The sequence below is a fragment of the Haemaphysalis longicornis genome, unplaced genomic scaffold (genome assembly GCF_048455015.1).
Source record: "Haemaphysalis longicornis isolate Haplotype H1 unplaced genomic scaffold, Haemaphysalis longicornis Haplotype H1 scaffold_7, whole genome shotgun sequence".
Lineage (NCBI taxonomy): Eukaryota > Metazoa > Arthropoda > Arachnida > Ixodida > Ixodidae > Haemaphysalis > Haemaphysalis longicornis.
Genome location: NW_027526422.1, coordinates 72,383,022 through 72,394,940, shown reverse-complemented (window position 1 = coordinate 72,394,940; position 11,919 = coordinate 72,383,022).

The window sequence follows — 11,919 nt, the reverse complement described above, 5'->3', positions numbered from 1 at the left end:
GTAGAATACCGAGGCCGACAGCATCACTATTTTAGAAGTTGCTCAAAACAATAGAATGAGTTCGAAGGAAACCAGTAGATGGCGCTGGGTGCGTACAGGAAGTGGAGGGCGTGTACCCACAAGGGAACGGAATCTCGCATCCCAGGCATTGCGTCAGCTGCACAGCTGTCCCAAGTCGAATCTATCCGACGAAGGCAACGCACCAGCGCATCCAGTTTCCTGCGCCATGTAGACATCTCCTGTCGGCGACTCGCCTTCGCCCGTCTCCGTTCCTTCGCCAAATCATTTCATCAGGCCTTGCGTCAACTATACAGGGGGCAACTTAAGGACGACAACGGAAGTTGCCCCTGCGCCTCATCACCGCAGCCGGATGTTACTCCGCGCGGCGCAAAAAGTGCCTTACTGCGAGTATTTCGAACGGGGCACTAGTCGTTCCCGTGATTTCTCGCACTTAATCAGCTTTTAAATTCCTCCAGCGACTGCAAAAAGACGAGGTGGGAAAAAGAAGACGGTTGTGAGGAGGCGCTGCTCACCGGACAGGAGTCGGCATGTAAAAGCGAAGACGACGAGGTGTGGGCGGAGGCCGAAGAAGGGCGCGGTAGAGAAAGAGGAGAAAGAAGCCGGAGGATCGTGGAACGAGAGCGGAAAGAACGAGGTTCGAGGAGTGACCTGCCGGACGAGAACGTTCGGGGAACCTCCGTTGCGAGCCGCATCTTCCCCGCGGACATCGAGGCAGCTCAGCCGATACTGGCCACGGAGCACCCGGGCCGAAGCGCTCACAGTCGCCGCACCGGCATTGACAAGGGCACCGCGGCAGCGCCCCGAACCTAGCGCACGGGACCCGACTTTGCGGCGGACAGCGCCAACGTCAAGGGGACAGCGCCTGCAGACATCACACCAGTCAAGTGTACCGCCACAGCTCCTTGCCACCAAGTACTGCCAGCCGTGAGCGGGAACTTTTTTTAGTTAAGAACATTGTCTTGGCGGACATATATTCCTTGGATTAGATTAGCTCCTAGTTAATTTGTGTAGTTTTCTAATTTGTGTATTTTTCTAATTCTGTCACGTGAATAGAGTCTGTCCTTGTCTGACGTCACGTGCCTCACTTCTTCTCTGCCAGTTAAACTTGACCTCCTCATACACACAACAACCCGCATCACAAAAATGGCGTCCACGGCAGGACTCTCTGCGTAACGTCCAGAGAGTCGAGGTAATTTTTGCTGCGGAGAGGAGAGCACTTGGCGCCAGAATGGACATTGACAAATTGCTCGCCGTGGGAAAAGAGTTAGGCCTCGTGGGCAGTGAGCTGAAGGAATGGGTCGAAAGAGAGATGGAAAAGGAAAGACAGGAAAGACAGGATGCGAGACAGGAAAGAGCGCTTGCGAGGGATGCCGAGCGCCAGAGACTCGAGCTGGAACGGGAAGTGCTAGATCGCAAGCTACGACTCGAGGAGATCCGAGCTCACGCACCAGATGCCAACGACAGCGGTGACGGAGGAGCTCGTGGAGCGAGCAGCTCAGACGTCATCAGCCCCCATAAACTCATTCCTGTTTTTGACGACTCCAGAGACGACCTGGACGCTTATATCCAGAGGTTTGAGCGTGTCGCTACTGGTCAGGGGTGGCCGAAAGAAAAGTGGGCAACCACAATTAGTTTGTGCCTGACTGGTGAAGCCCTGAGTGTAGTCGGTCGCCTGTCTCCAGAGGATTCATTAGACTACGAGAAGGTCAAAGGAGCTTTACTGCAAAGATTTCGGTACACCGCCGAAGGCTACAGAGAGAAGTTTCAAGTGTCGGTGCCGGAGGAGGGTGAAACTGGTCGCCAATTTGCAGCAAGGCTCTCCGGATACTTCGACAGGTGGATGGAGACAGGCCGAGTTGAAAAGACTTATGCGGGCCTGCGAGAGAAAATCATCACTGAACAGTTTATGACAAGGTGCCCTAAAAGCCTGTTAGTGTTCTTGAAAGAAAGAAACTGCGCCAAGTTGGAAGAGACGGTGGTAGCTGCCGATAACTACCTAGACGCACAAGAGCAACGGAGTCTTGGCTCTTGGTCGGCAGCGAACGCTGAGGACAGCCTCAATCCTGATAACCACGGCAAAACCCTTCCTCAGAAGAGAGTTAACTCCCGACCGGAAAAGTTATGTTTCCTGTGTGACAAACAGGGGCACACAGCTGCCGAGTGTTGGAATCGCACGAAAGCTTGTTTTAAGTGTGGCCAAACTGGCCATAGGGCTGATAATTGCCACCAGCAGGAAGACGAAAAACTGCAGGCATCGTGCGTGGTACAGCCCAGGGTAGATGTTCCGAAATTTGTCACTCTGGAGACTGGCGAAAAAATTCCTGTCGTAAATACGGCCAGAGAAAAATGCCTGACATCCCTGTGTGACCTACCTGTTGTTGAAGGACGCCTAGGAGGCAAGACTGTTAATGTGCTTCGAGACACTGGGTGCAACACCGTGATTGTCCGAAAAAACTTGGTTCCTGCCAAAAACTTCACAGGAAAAATTAGCCCTGTCCTCCTCCTAGACAGAACCATCAAGTTCCTTCCGGAAGCAGACATCGAGGTTGAAACTCCTTTCTTTTCGGGAAAACTCACCGCAAAATGTATGCAAGATCCTCTCTATGACTTGGTCATAGGAAGTGTGGAGGGTGTGTCGATGTCTAGCTCCTGTGTGGAAATGACGCTTCGCCCTCACACGACAAGGGATCAGGCCCATTTAACGAAAGAAGACAAACGAACATTCCAGGAGGATGTACCTCAACCTGACACATTTAGGTCAGGAATGCTTAAACCAGGCTGTGGTAAACCTGATCAGGTGAAATCGTTCAAAGAACAACCAACGAATGGGATAGAAAATTGCTTTGACGTTAGCCGGAAGCAATTCATCGCGAAACCTATACCAGTGGCAAGATCCTTGACAACACGCAAAGACTTCTTCAGGGGACGCAAACTACCTTCCGGGGAAAGGCTTAACCACTTGGTCTTGCCTAAGCCACATCGAGAACAACCGAATCGATTCGAATGGGAGAGGTTGTTGGCGTGTCGCAAAGGTACCCAAAAGACCGAATCCACAGTTAAGACAGAATATTATAGACGAGACGTGCACGAGGACGTGAAACGACTTCTTAGCTTTCGCGACATGAGGTTGAACCAGAACTGTTTTGCGCAATGCCAATAACTGGTGTATCATCAGTTTTTGCCCTGTCGGAATATTGCTCGCCGTATGTATACAACGATGCTAGGCTTGAGCCTTTTCTAGTCAGAACTGAGTGAATTCTGTGTTTTAAGTCTTACACTAGTAATGTGGGTACGGACTACTTGAGCCGTCTTCAATGAGGGCATGAAACGGTCCCGGTTCGTAGAACTGTTATTTGTCAGTATTTCTGTGTAATTTAAGTGTTTCTGTGCATTTTGAGTCATTCCTATGTAGTGTGATAGTGATCAAAGTGAGTGTCGGACGCGGAAGTGTGGTAGTGTTATTAGTGACTGCAAGTGAAGTGCGCGTCGGCCAACAGACCCGTACCACCAGGGACTGGTACCAGTCCACCAACTGCTCACCGGAAGTGTTTTCCCCCAAAACACTTCTTCCGATGGGGGCAACTGTGAGGAGGCGCTGCTCACCGGACAGGAGTCGGCATGTAAAAGCGAAGACGACGAGGTGTGGGCGGAGGCCGAAGAAGGGCGCGGTAGAGAAAGAGGAGAAAGAAGCCGGAGGATCGTGGAACGAGAGCGGAAAGAACGAGGTTCGAGGAGTGACCTGCCGGACGAGAACGTTCGGGGAACCTCCGTTGCGAGCCGCATCTTCCCCGCGGACATCGAGGCAGCTCAGCCGAGACTGGCCACGGAGCACCCGGGCCGAAGCGCTCACAGTCGCCGCACCGGCATTGACAAGGGCACCGCGGCAGCGCCCCGAACCTAGCGCACGGGACCCGACTTTGCGGCGGACAGCGCCAACGTCAAGGGGACAGCGCCTGCAGACATCACACCAGTCAAGTGTACCGCCACAGCTCCTTGCCACCAAGTACTGCCAGCCGTGAGCGGGAACTTTTTTTAGTTAAGAACATTGTCTTGGCGGACATATATTCCTTGGATTAGATTAGCTCCTAGTTAATTTGTGTAGTTTTCTAATTTGTGTATTTTTCTAATTCTGTCCCGTGAATAGAGTCTGTCCTTGTCTGACGTCACGTGCCTCGCTTCTTCTCTGCCAGTTAAACTTGACCTCCTCATACACACAACAACCCGCACCACAACGGTGTTACTGTAGTATCCGGGGTTTCAGTTTCGGTTTCGATCTCGGTGGTTCTACCACCAGGAGGCTAAACCGAATGTATATATGTGACGTCATTCTGAATAAACCGTGCACCTTTTGGCTTGAGGAGGAGGCGGAAAAAAGTTTATCTCATCCTTTGAGAGTGTAGTCACTCCGGACCAGTGAGGGGTGCCCTCGGTCCAGGACTCTCTAGCCGTAGCCGGCCTTCCGTGCCCTCTCTGCAACCCGAGCGCACGTCCGTTTGCTCCATCCTTCGGGGCCGTCGCCGACGCGACACTACAGTTACGCATTAAGCGCAATCTCGTTTCAAAACACACGACCGCGTTCACATCCGGGTCCGTCGCTTCGGCGGAGTGATACACTACGCGAGCTGTTGCCGTTCTTAACTTGTACCGAGTATAATTCGAAGTGCGCCGCTCTCACCGTGTGGCACCCATGGCACTCCCTGGACAAGTGGCGTCTCCTGGTAAAGCGTACGTTTGCGTGAGCCACGGCCGCTTGATGGAAAGTAGGCCCCATCGAGCAGCCGTGGCGCGAGCAATAGATGGGACATGGGAGCAAAAATTTTCGCCATCGACCCGAGCAGAGAACGAAAAATCGCGCGGCTACCGGGGCGCTGCCTTCGCTCCGCTGATGAAGTTGTTAGGGGAGACGTCAAGTCGAAGCGCGGCTCGCCGCCTGCCCCTGCCGGCGTGTCCACCGCATGCTGTCTCGAATGGGTCCCGTGACTCTCGTTGCCACTTGCGCGCGTTATAAAATGATGGGGTGTTATGCTCCACCCACTGAATGTGGAGCTGCCGCGAAATGTAAAATTTTTTCCATGTGCGACTCGGCGTAGCCTATACAAATTCCTGTTTGTTCAGAATTAACTGTGTCATGTTTGTCCTTGATGATGTTTGAAGATGTTTGTCATGTGTTATTATACTGCCCATTGTACTCCCGGCGAAGACGTGAACTGTACAACAAACTGCCAGTAGAAAGCCATCATATGATGTGGCTAGCAACTCTACTACGTCCATGGCTTGATTCTGGCCTTAAAAATAAAGTTGTTCGCGCCTTAAACGTAGTCTTCACCTCGACAGGTATCGCCTCAAAATATTAACCTACAGTTTTCACCGTGAACCCGCGAATACGAACCCAAGAGGACATTTCATGGGCATGCACCACACAAACATTTTTGCGTTGAACTTGGGATTTCTCAACTGAGCTCATGACTTTTCATTTAGTGAAATGGAGTAGTAGAGTGAAATGGAGCAGCCGGGGGCATATTCGCTTCCAACCTGCCCACTGAATAAACCAGTTAACCTACCTACCTACTGACTCTGCTTATCGCTAAATAACGACGAGGACGGCGACGATAATGATGATAATGATGATGATGTTCCTTGGCAAATGACACATACTCAAACAGGGGATAGCTCAAACATCGTCAGTAGATGTAAAGATACTAGTGGGTCCTGCATAAATAGTTTTGCAGCGGCTGTGGCATTTTGAATGTAATATTGTATGTAACAAAATTCTAAAAAAAAAAAAAACTGGAAAGAACTGAAAAAAAAAATAATTTCATAAGTTGCCAGAGTAAACGAAGCCAGTTATAGCGGAAATCGGTTAGGACTTTCCATGAAGCTCTGTAGGGAAAAGAAAACATCAATACTCTGCTGCATGTTAACAACCCGGAACTCTAGCTCATATTATAATACAGTCTGGGTGCAATCCCGAACTTCCACCTCTCCGATCCCCTCTTCCCACCCCGGAGCTGTGGGAGTACCTGGTGACCAGAGACCATCTGGACGTACAGCAGCTCCTGGCATCCAGAGCGAAGGCTCTCTGCTCACCTGGTGGATTTCCGGACTGGGGAATCACTCCCACTTTAGAAAGCTTGAATAAACGTCTCTCTCTCTCACTCTCTCTCTCACTCTCTCTCTCTCTCTCTCTCTCTCTCTCTCTCTCTCTCTCTCTCTCTCTCTCTCTCTCTCTCTCTCTCTCGGTGGCACGCATCAACCAATTTTTAATCGTTTATTAAAATACCTGCTGTTACAGCAGTTCTGACATTTTTTGGTTCTCAAATTGTTAGCATCACTGTACCCCCTATTACCCCACTTCTATTTTCCCTTAGTTTGAAACTAATTCATAAGCTTCTTCATCAATAAAACCACAATCTCACTTGGCCAATCCCCCAGAGTGGGTACGTGCTATTCTTGTTATGGCTCCAACCAACCAACCAACTGAGAATCCCGTCTCAGATGCCCCGTGTGAAAGGAGATTCCATGCGGGTGAGGCACTCCCCAGGCTCGAAGCGGCACCTCAAGAAGCTGGAATCTCATCCTACAAAAAACGTCTACAGGGCAACAGGTAATGATCGACGCACTTAATTATCTATATTGCAGTAGCTGCACAGACGTGATTGCGTCATGCGTGACCCGTAGAGATATATATTTCATTGTGGCACACGACAGCGGATAGCGGTTAAAATAGCCTAAAGGTTACGTGAGGCCCGGTGAGGCGTACCGTTCTGGTGTCCAGGAAAATAAAACGGATTCCTGCTGGCCTTCAAGTTTGGTATTCTACGATAGCTTGCCGCCGTAATGAACACTGTTGGCTGAATGACATCTACAACGAGCCCAGAGAGCGCTATCAGTGCCAGAGAGTCAGCAGCTTCGTTTAGAGAAATCCCCACACGCTCAGAAACACAATGAAGGTTAATTTCAGTCAGATGAAGGGACACGGGGGATCTAAATGTCCGTTGGTGAGGGGGACCTTCAGATGCAATGAGGCACTAGCGATAGTTATTTTGCAGTTTCATGCGATGCGCTTATCTCACACGGCTTCCACATGTGCTCTCATCACGATGATCAGCCAATTTTATGTGCCGTTGAAGGAAAACACGAAAGGAGAACACAATCAGGAAGGTTCTCGGTGCTCTGGGGCGGTATTCCCGTGTTTTGTCCCTTTTGTGTCCCTTTCAAAAGTTTCTCTTTTGAGCGAGCCCTGATTGGCTAAAAGCGAACACCCGGATGTGACGCCTTACAAGCACGGCAGAGCTATGAGCCGTGGCTACTCGGAGCAGACGATTTGGAGCAGACGATTTTCCGTCGCCTTATTGTTGGTTCGCTCGCGGAACAAAAAACACATGAAATATACTCTGATACGGTTTCACTTCTTTAAAATGCGTTTGCGAGAACAGTTACGGTATTTGAATCAAAGGCCCACTGCTTAACCGGAAGTACGTCACGATGAAAGGGACGCAAAAGGGACGTTTTCAAAGGGGAGAGAGAGAGACAAACATTTATTATACTGGTGAGCAGGGGGATGTTCGTAGGGCCTCCACCCAGTGAGAGGCATCCTCATTTCAAGATGCCTTGGAGCTGGCTGGCCGTCCGGGCCCGTTCCACCAGTCGGCGCTGGTCCGAGAGCTCGGAGCTGGTCAGCTGCTCCACCCACTGCTCATAGGTAGGGTTGGGATTTGCGGTTAGAGTGGGGGTCCGTTGGCACTCCCATACCACATGGTATAGGGTACCAGCAACAGGGCAGAAGTTACAGGTGGCAGGGTATTGGGTGGGGTACATAGCGTTTAGTAGGGTGTTATGGGGATACGAATTGGTTTGTAGGCGCCGGAAAGTGGTTTCTTCGTCGCGCGTTAATTGTGAATGAGGTGGCGGGAAGCGACGGCGGTCGTTTTTGTAGTGAGCTAAGATTTCGGTGTACGTGTGGAGTGGTGCTGGCTTTGAAGCAGTTCGGTCGTTGGTTTCTCCCTCTGAGGTAACGGCCCGGTATGTATGAGCACGGGCAGCGGCGTGTGCCGCCTCGTTCCCTTGGAGGGACTGGTGGCCGGGTGACCAGATGATATTAATTTCTGGTAGTCTGCTTACTTGACGAAGAAGGTACAGTGCGGGTTGAGATATGCGGCCAATTAAAAAGTTTCTGCAGGCAGTCTGTGAGTCAGTTATAACAGTAAGAAATTCCTCGTCCGTTGTTGCAGCAAGGGCGATGGCACACTCCTCAGCAGTCTCGATGGAAGTGGTGAGAACGGTCGCTGCTGCCAGTTCTGTGCCTTGCGTGTTAACGACACAGGCTGCATGCGCTTTCTGATGAGGGTACGGCGATGCATCTGTGTATCGAGTGCATGATAGATGGTGATTGTCCTTATGAATTAATCGAGCTCGTGCCGTGCGACGTTGTTTGTTGAAAACCGGGTGCATGTTTCGGGGTAGAGGGGCTACGCGGATGTGTTGCCGAATGTCTGCTGGGATTCGAATCTTCTGATCTTGTCGTGGTGGAACGTTGTAGTGTAGACGGAGAAGTGTCTCTCTTCCCGTGGGCGTGATCTGTAGTCGGCGTATCTGAGATGCGTGGTGGGCCTCTTGTATTTCTTCCCAGGTGTTGTGGACCCCTAGCTCCAAAAGTTTCTTGTTTGCCGTGCTCATTGGGAGCCCCATAGCGGTCTTGTAGGCCTGGCGTATGGTGGCGTCGAGTTTCCGTATTTCTTGTGGTCTGAGGGCCAGGTATGGCGTGCCGTACGCTATCCTGCTGATAAGAATGGCTTGGACCATGCGTAGGGTGTCGTGTTCGCGAAGTCCGAAGCGACGATTGGAGACGCGGCGGATGATGCGCATGAGCTGGTTAAGTGTGCGCTGTAAGTGTGGTATCGCTTGCAAGCCAGATCCGTCTCTAGGTATTATGAGGCCCAATATCCGAAGGTGGGGGACGTTAGGGACAGGGTGATTATTTATATATAATTCTGGTTCTGGTATTCTGTGTGCGGTCTTGCGGGTAGTTCTCTTGCTGAGCGCAAGTAAACCGGACTTTTCGGGGGCGCACTCCAGTCCTCTGGATTGGAGATATCGTTGGGCGGTGTCAATTGCCATTTGAAGTGCCTCTTCCTGATCTCCGATTGATCCAGTGGGTGTCCATAGCGTGAGGTCGTCCGCGTAGAAAGCGTGTCGGAGATGCGGAATATCTTGGAGCAAGGGTGGGAGGTCCTTCATGGCAAGGTTAAAGAGTAGGGGTGAAATAACCGAGCCTTGAGGTGTTCCTTTGGGAATTGCTGGAAAAGGGTCAGATCGCAGATGGCCGATGCGCACAGTGGCGGTTCGGTTGGTAAGAAATGCCGCGACGTAGTTGTAAAGTCTGGGCCCGCAGTTGGTAGTAGCTAGCCCTTGTAGGATGGCTTGGTGTGTGACATTGTCGGACAGTTACGAGAATACCGCCCCTGGTCTTTGCTCAGCCTACTGCAGAAAGAAGTTTTCTTGTTTTTTTAATTTGAACTGAATATATGTTCCTTTTTGTTTCGTCCTGGTGCCTTGAAAAATCAGTATAATTGTGTTATATGTCTAATGTATCCCTTGCTCCTGCTGTGGGCTCGCAGTTTGCAACAAACATCACTTCAATGCTCTGCACACTCCTACTTTGACAGCCAAAAGGCTGCCGGCAGTATTGACCAAAAAAATAAATGAAAGCCTATTTCTTAAGCATAATTTTCTCCAATTATTTGATTGACCTACGACACAGCGGAGGAGGGGGGGGGGGTGCGTATCGTAAGTCTAAAATTGCGGAAAAACAGCGTCTATCCTATCATCTTCCCTCGCTTTTAGATGACTTTCAACTTAATTTTTACCCGTTTCCCTCCTCAAACCTCTTAAAACACATGCATGCAAGTAATTTTAATCTCCAGTAATTAGATGTATAGAACTAGCGGAACTTCGAATGGTTCTCGTAGCAAACATGAACACGCAAATATTTCTTTGTTTCTTCAATACAGTATTGTATTTCTGTAATTACTGTATATTCCTTATTGTTTACTGGTTACTTAGGTTTCATTGAGTATCAACCTGTTTTTACTTTATCTATTCCATGGGGTGTACTCTTACTGTTTTCGAAGTTTCTGCTGAGGACGTCAAGCCGTCCAGCTGCTTTTTGGTCAGCTTTTTTTTTCGTCCCCTTTTGATCCGTATGTGGACAGAATGAAAATAAACATTGATTTGATTTGATTTATGAGTTTTCCAACTATTTTTTGTGCACTTCTCCCTCCCCCCACCACATACTCTCTCTCTCTTTTTCCTCCGAGAAAAAATTTTGCGCACGGCACTCTCTTCAGCCAGTGCATCAAGGTCCTCCAGGAACCCCTAGACTAAAAAAAAAAAAAAATCGACCAGAATGCTTACACATTGTCACAAGAAATGATAACAGCGCATTGCGCCATGTTCACCCCATCCGAAAAGAAATGAGCATGCCATGGCGCATGGCGTCGTGCTCGCGCTGACATGGCGGCCGATTAAATTTGTATGTCCTCCGTCTGCCACGATTCGCCTCGCTCGCATTGCCGCCACGTAGCAATATCGCATGATGCAGTGGCCTTTTTCCGGTCGGAATATCGGTCCCGTATCACCATCTATTATTTCTCCGTAGCCGCAACATGCGTGCGCAGCTGCTTGTTTCTATAATTGGTACACTTTCGCCTGTCCATTCTTCGCAGCGTCATTGCAGTATTATTTCCTTTGTCCAAAAACATCTCTCTCCACAAGACAATTGATTTTTTTTTTCATCAGAACCAGCGCCTGATTTTCCTTCAACCAGGATGACGTTTTCAGGTGGAGTGACGCCGTTTTGAATTCGGGCCATATTCAGCTTTTCCCGCCACAGCAACGTCAATGTTGTACAATTTACGGTAAAATGAACAAAGCGTTCACTCTACAACTGTTTCTCAGTGAGGTGTTTGCTACAACTGCAAAGACGGTGGAAGTCATAACGCAAATTAAGTGTATTCAATAATTTGCTAAACACTCGAGCAGGAAGGAACGATCGTGGTGCGTTGCACATCCTTCCTGGCATCCTCCCTGGCATTCACAATCCGTGAAGCATCCTCTCACTGCAGTACGGTTAGGCAGTCAAATAAATAACAAAAGGTTCATTTTCGCACCCGCAAACGAAAATACCCCGTTGCCTCAGCTTCTTATAGTTGCGTGTCTTCTATAGATACTTCCCTCTCCAATGCCAACAAACCGTGCTTGCACTAAGTGTCTTCACGGTCGTGTTTGCAAAGCCCGGGCGCGAGCGCAATACGCCGAGGCATCAAAAGCGCTGAGGTCTGCCACGATTCACCCAAGTAGCCGGTTGCGGCTCGTCGAACATGGTTGAATACGCGGCCCCAGACAGCCGGACAGAGGCGTCTCTCAGAATAAAAGTAAACAATACCAGCGGGAGTCGCCAGAGGTGGACAGACCGCTCTGGAAACAAAGGGGCCAACAGCAACAGCGGGCCCAAGATTTAAAAACAGGTACTGGACCGTTACCTAACTCGATGAGTTGCATGCACCACACGCGAAGGTGCGCAGGGTGCGAGTGACCAACAGCCAATGGCGTCCATAGCCGAACGTACGTCTGAATTCCTGTATCACTCCGCCATCATGGAGGATTCATCGGGGCTTCCTGCGCTTATTGCTCCTTGTCCAGATGATAGAGTCGTGCTATCTTCAGGGGCCTCAGTGTTATGGACTTCCACGTTGTGATAACCAGGGATTTGAGGCTGTTTGTGTTTGAAGGGAAGGGACTACGTTGTGCCTCGCAGTGAGAGGGTGGGACGGGGCACTGGATGCCTATGAAATAGCACTGCGCACAACTTCACAGGAATGGCGTTCAGGTCCCGTATGC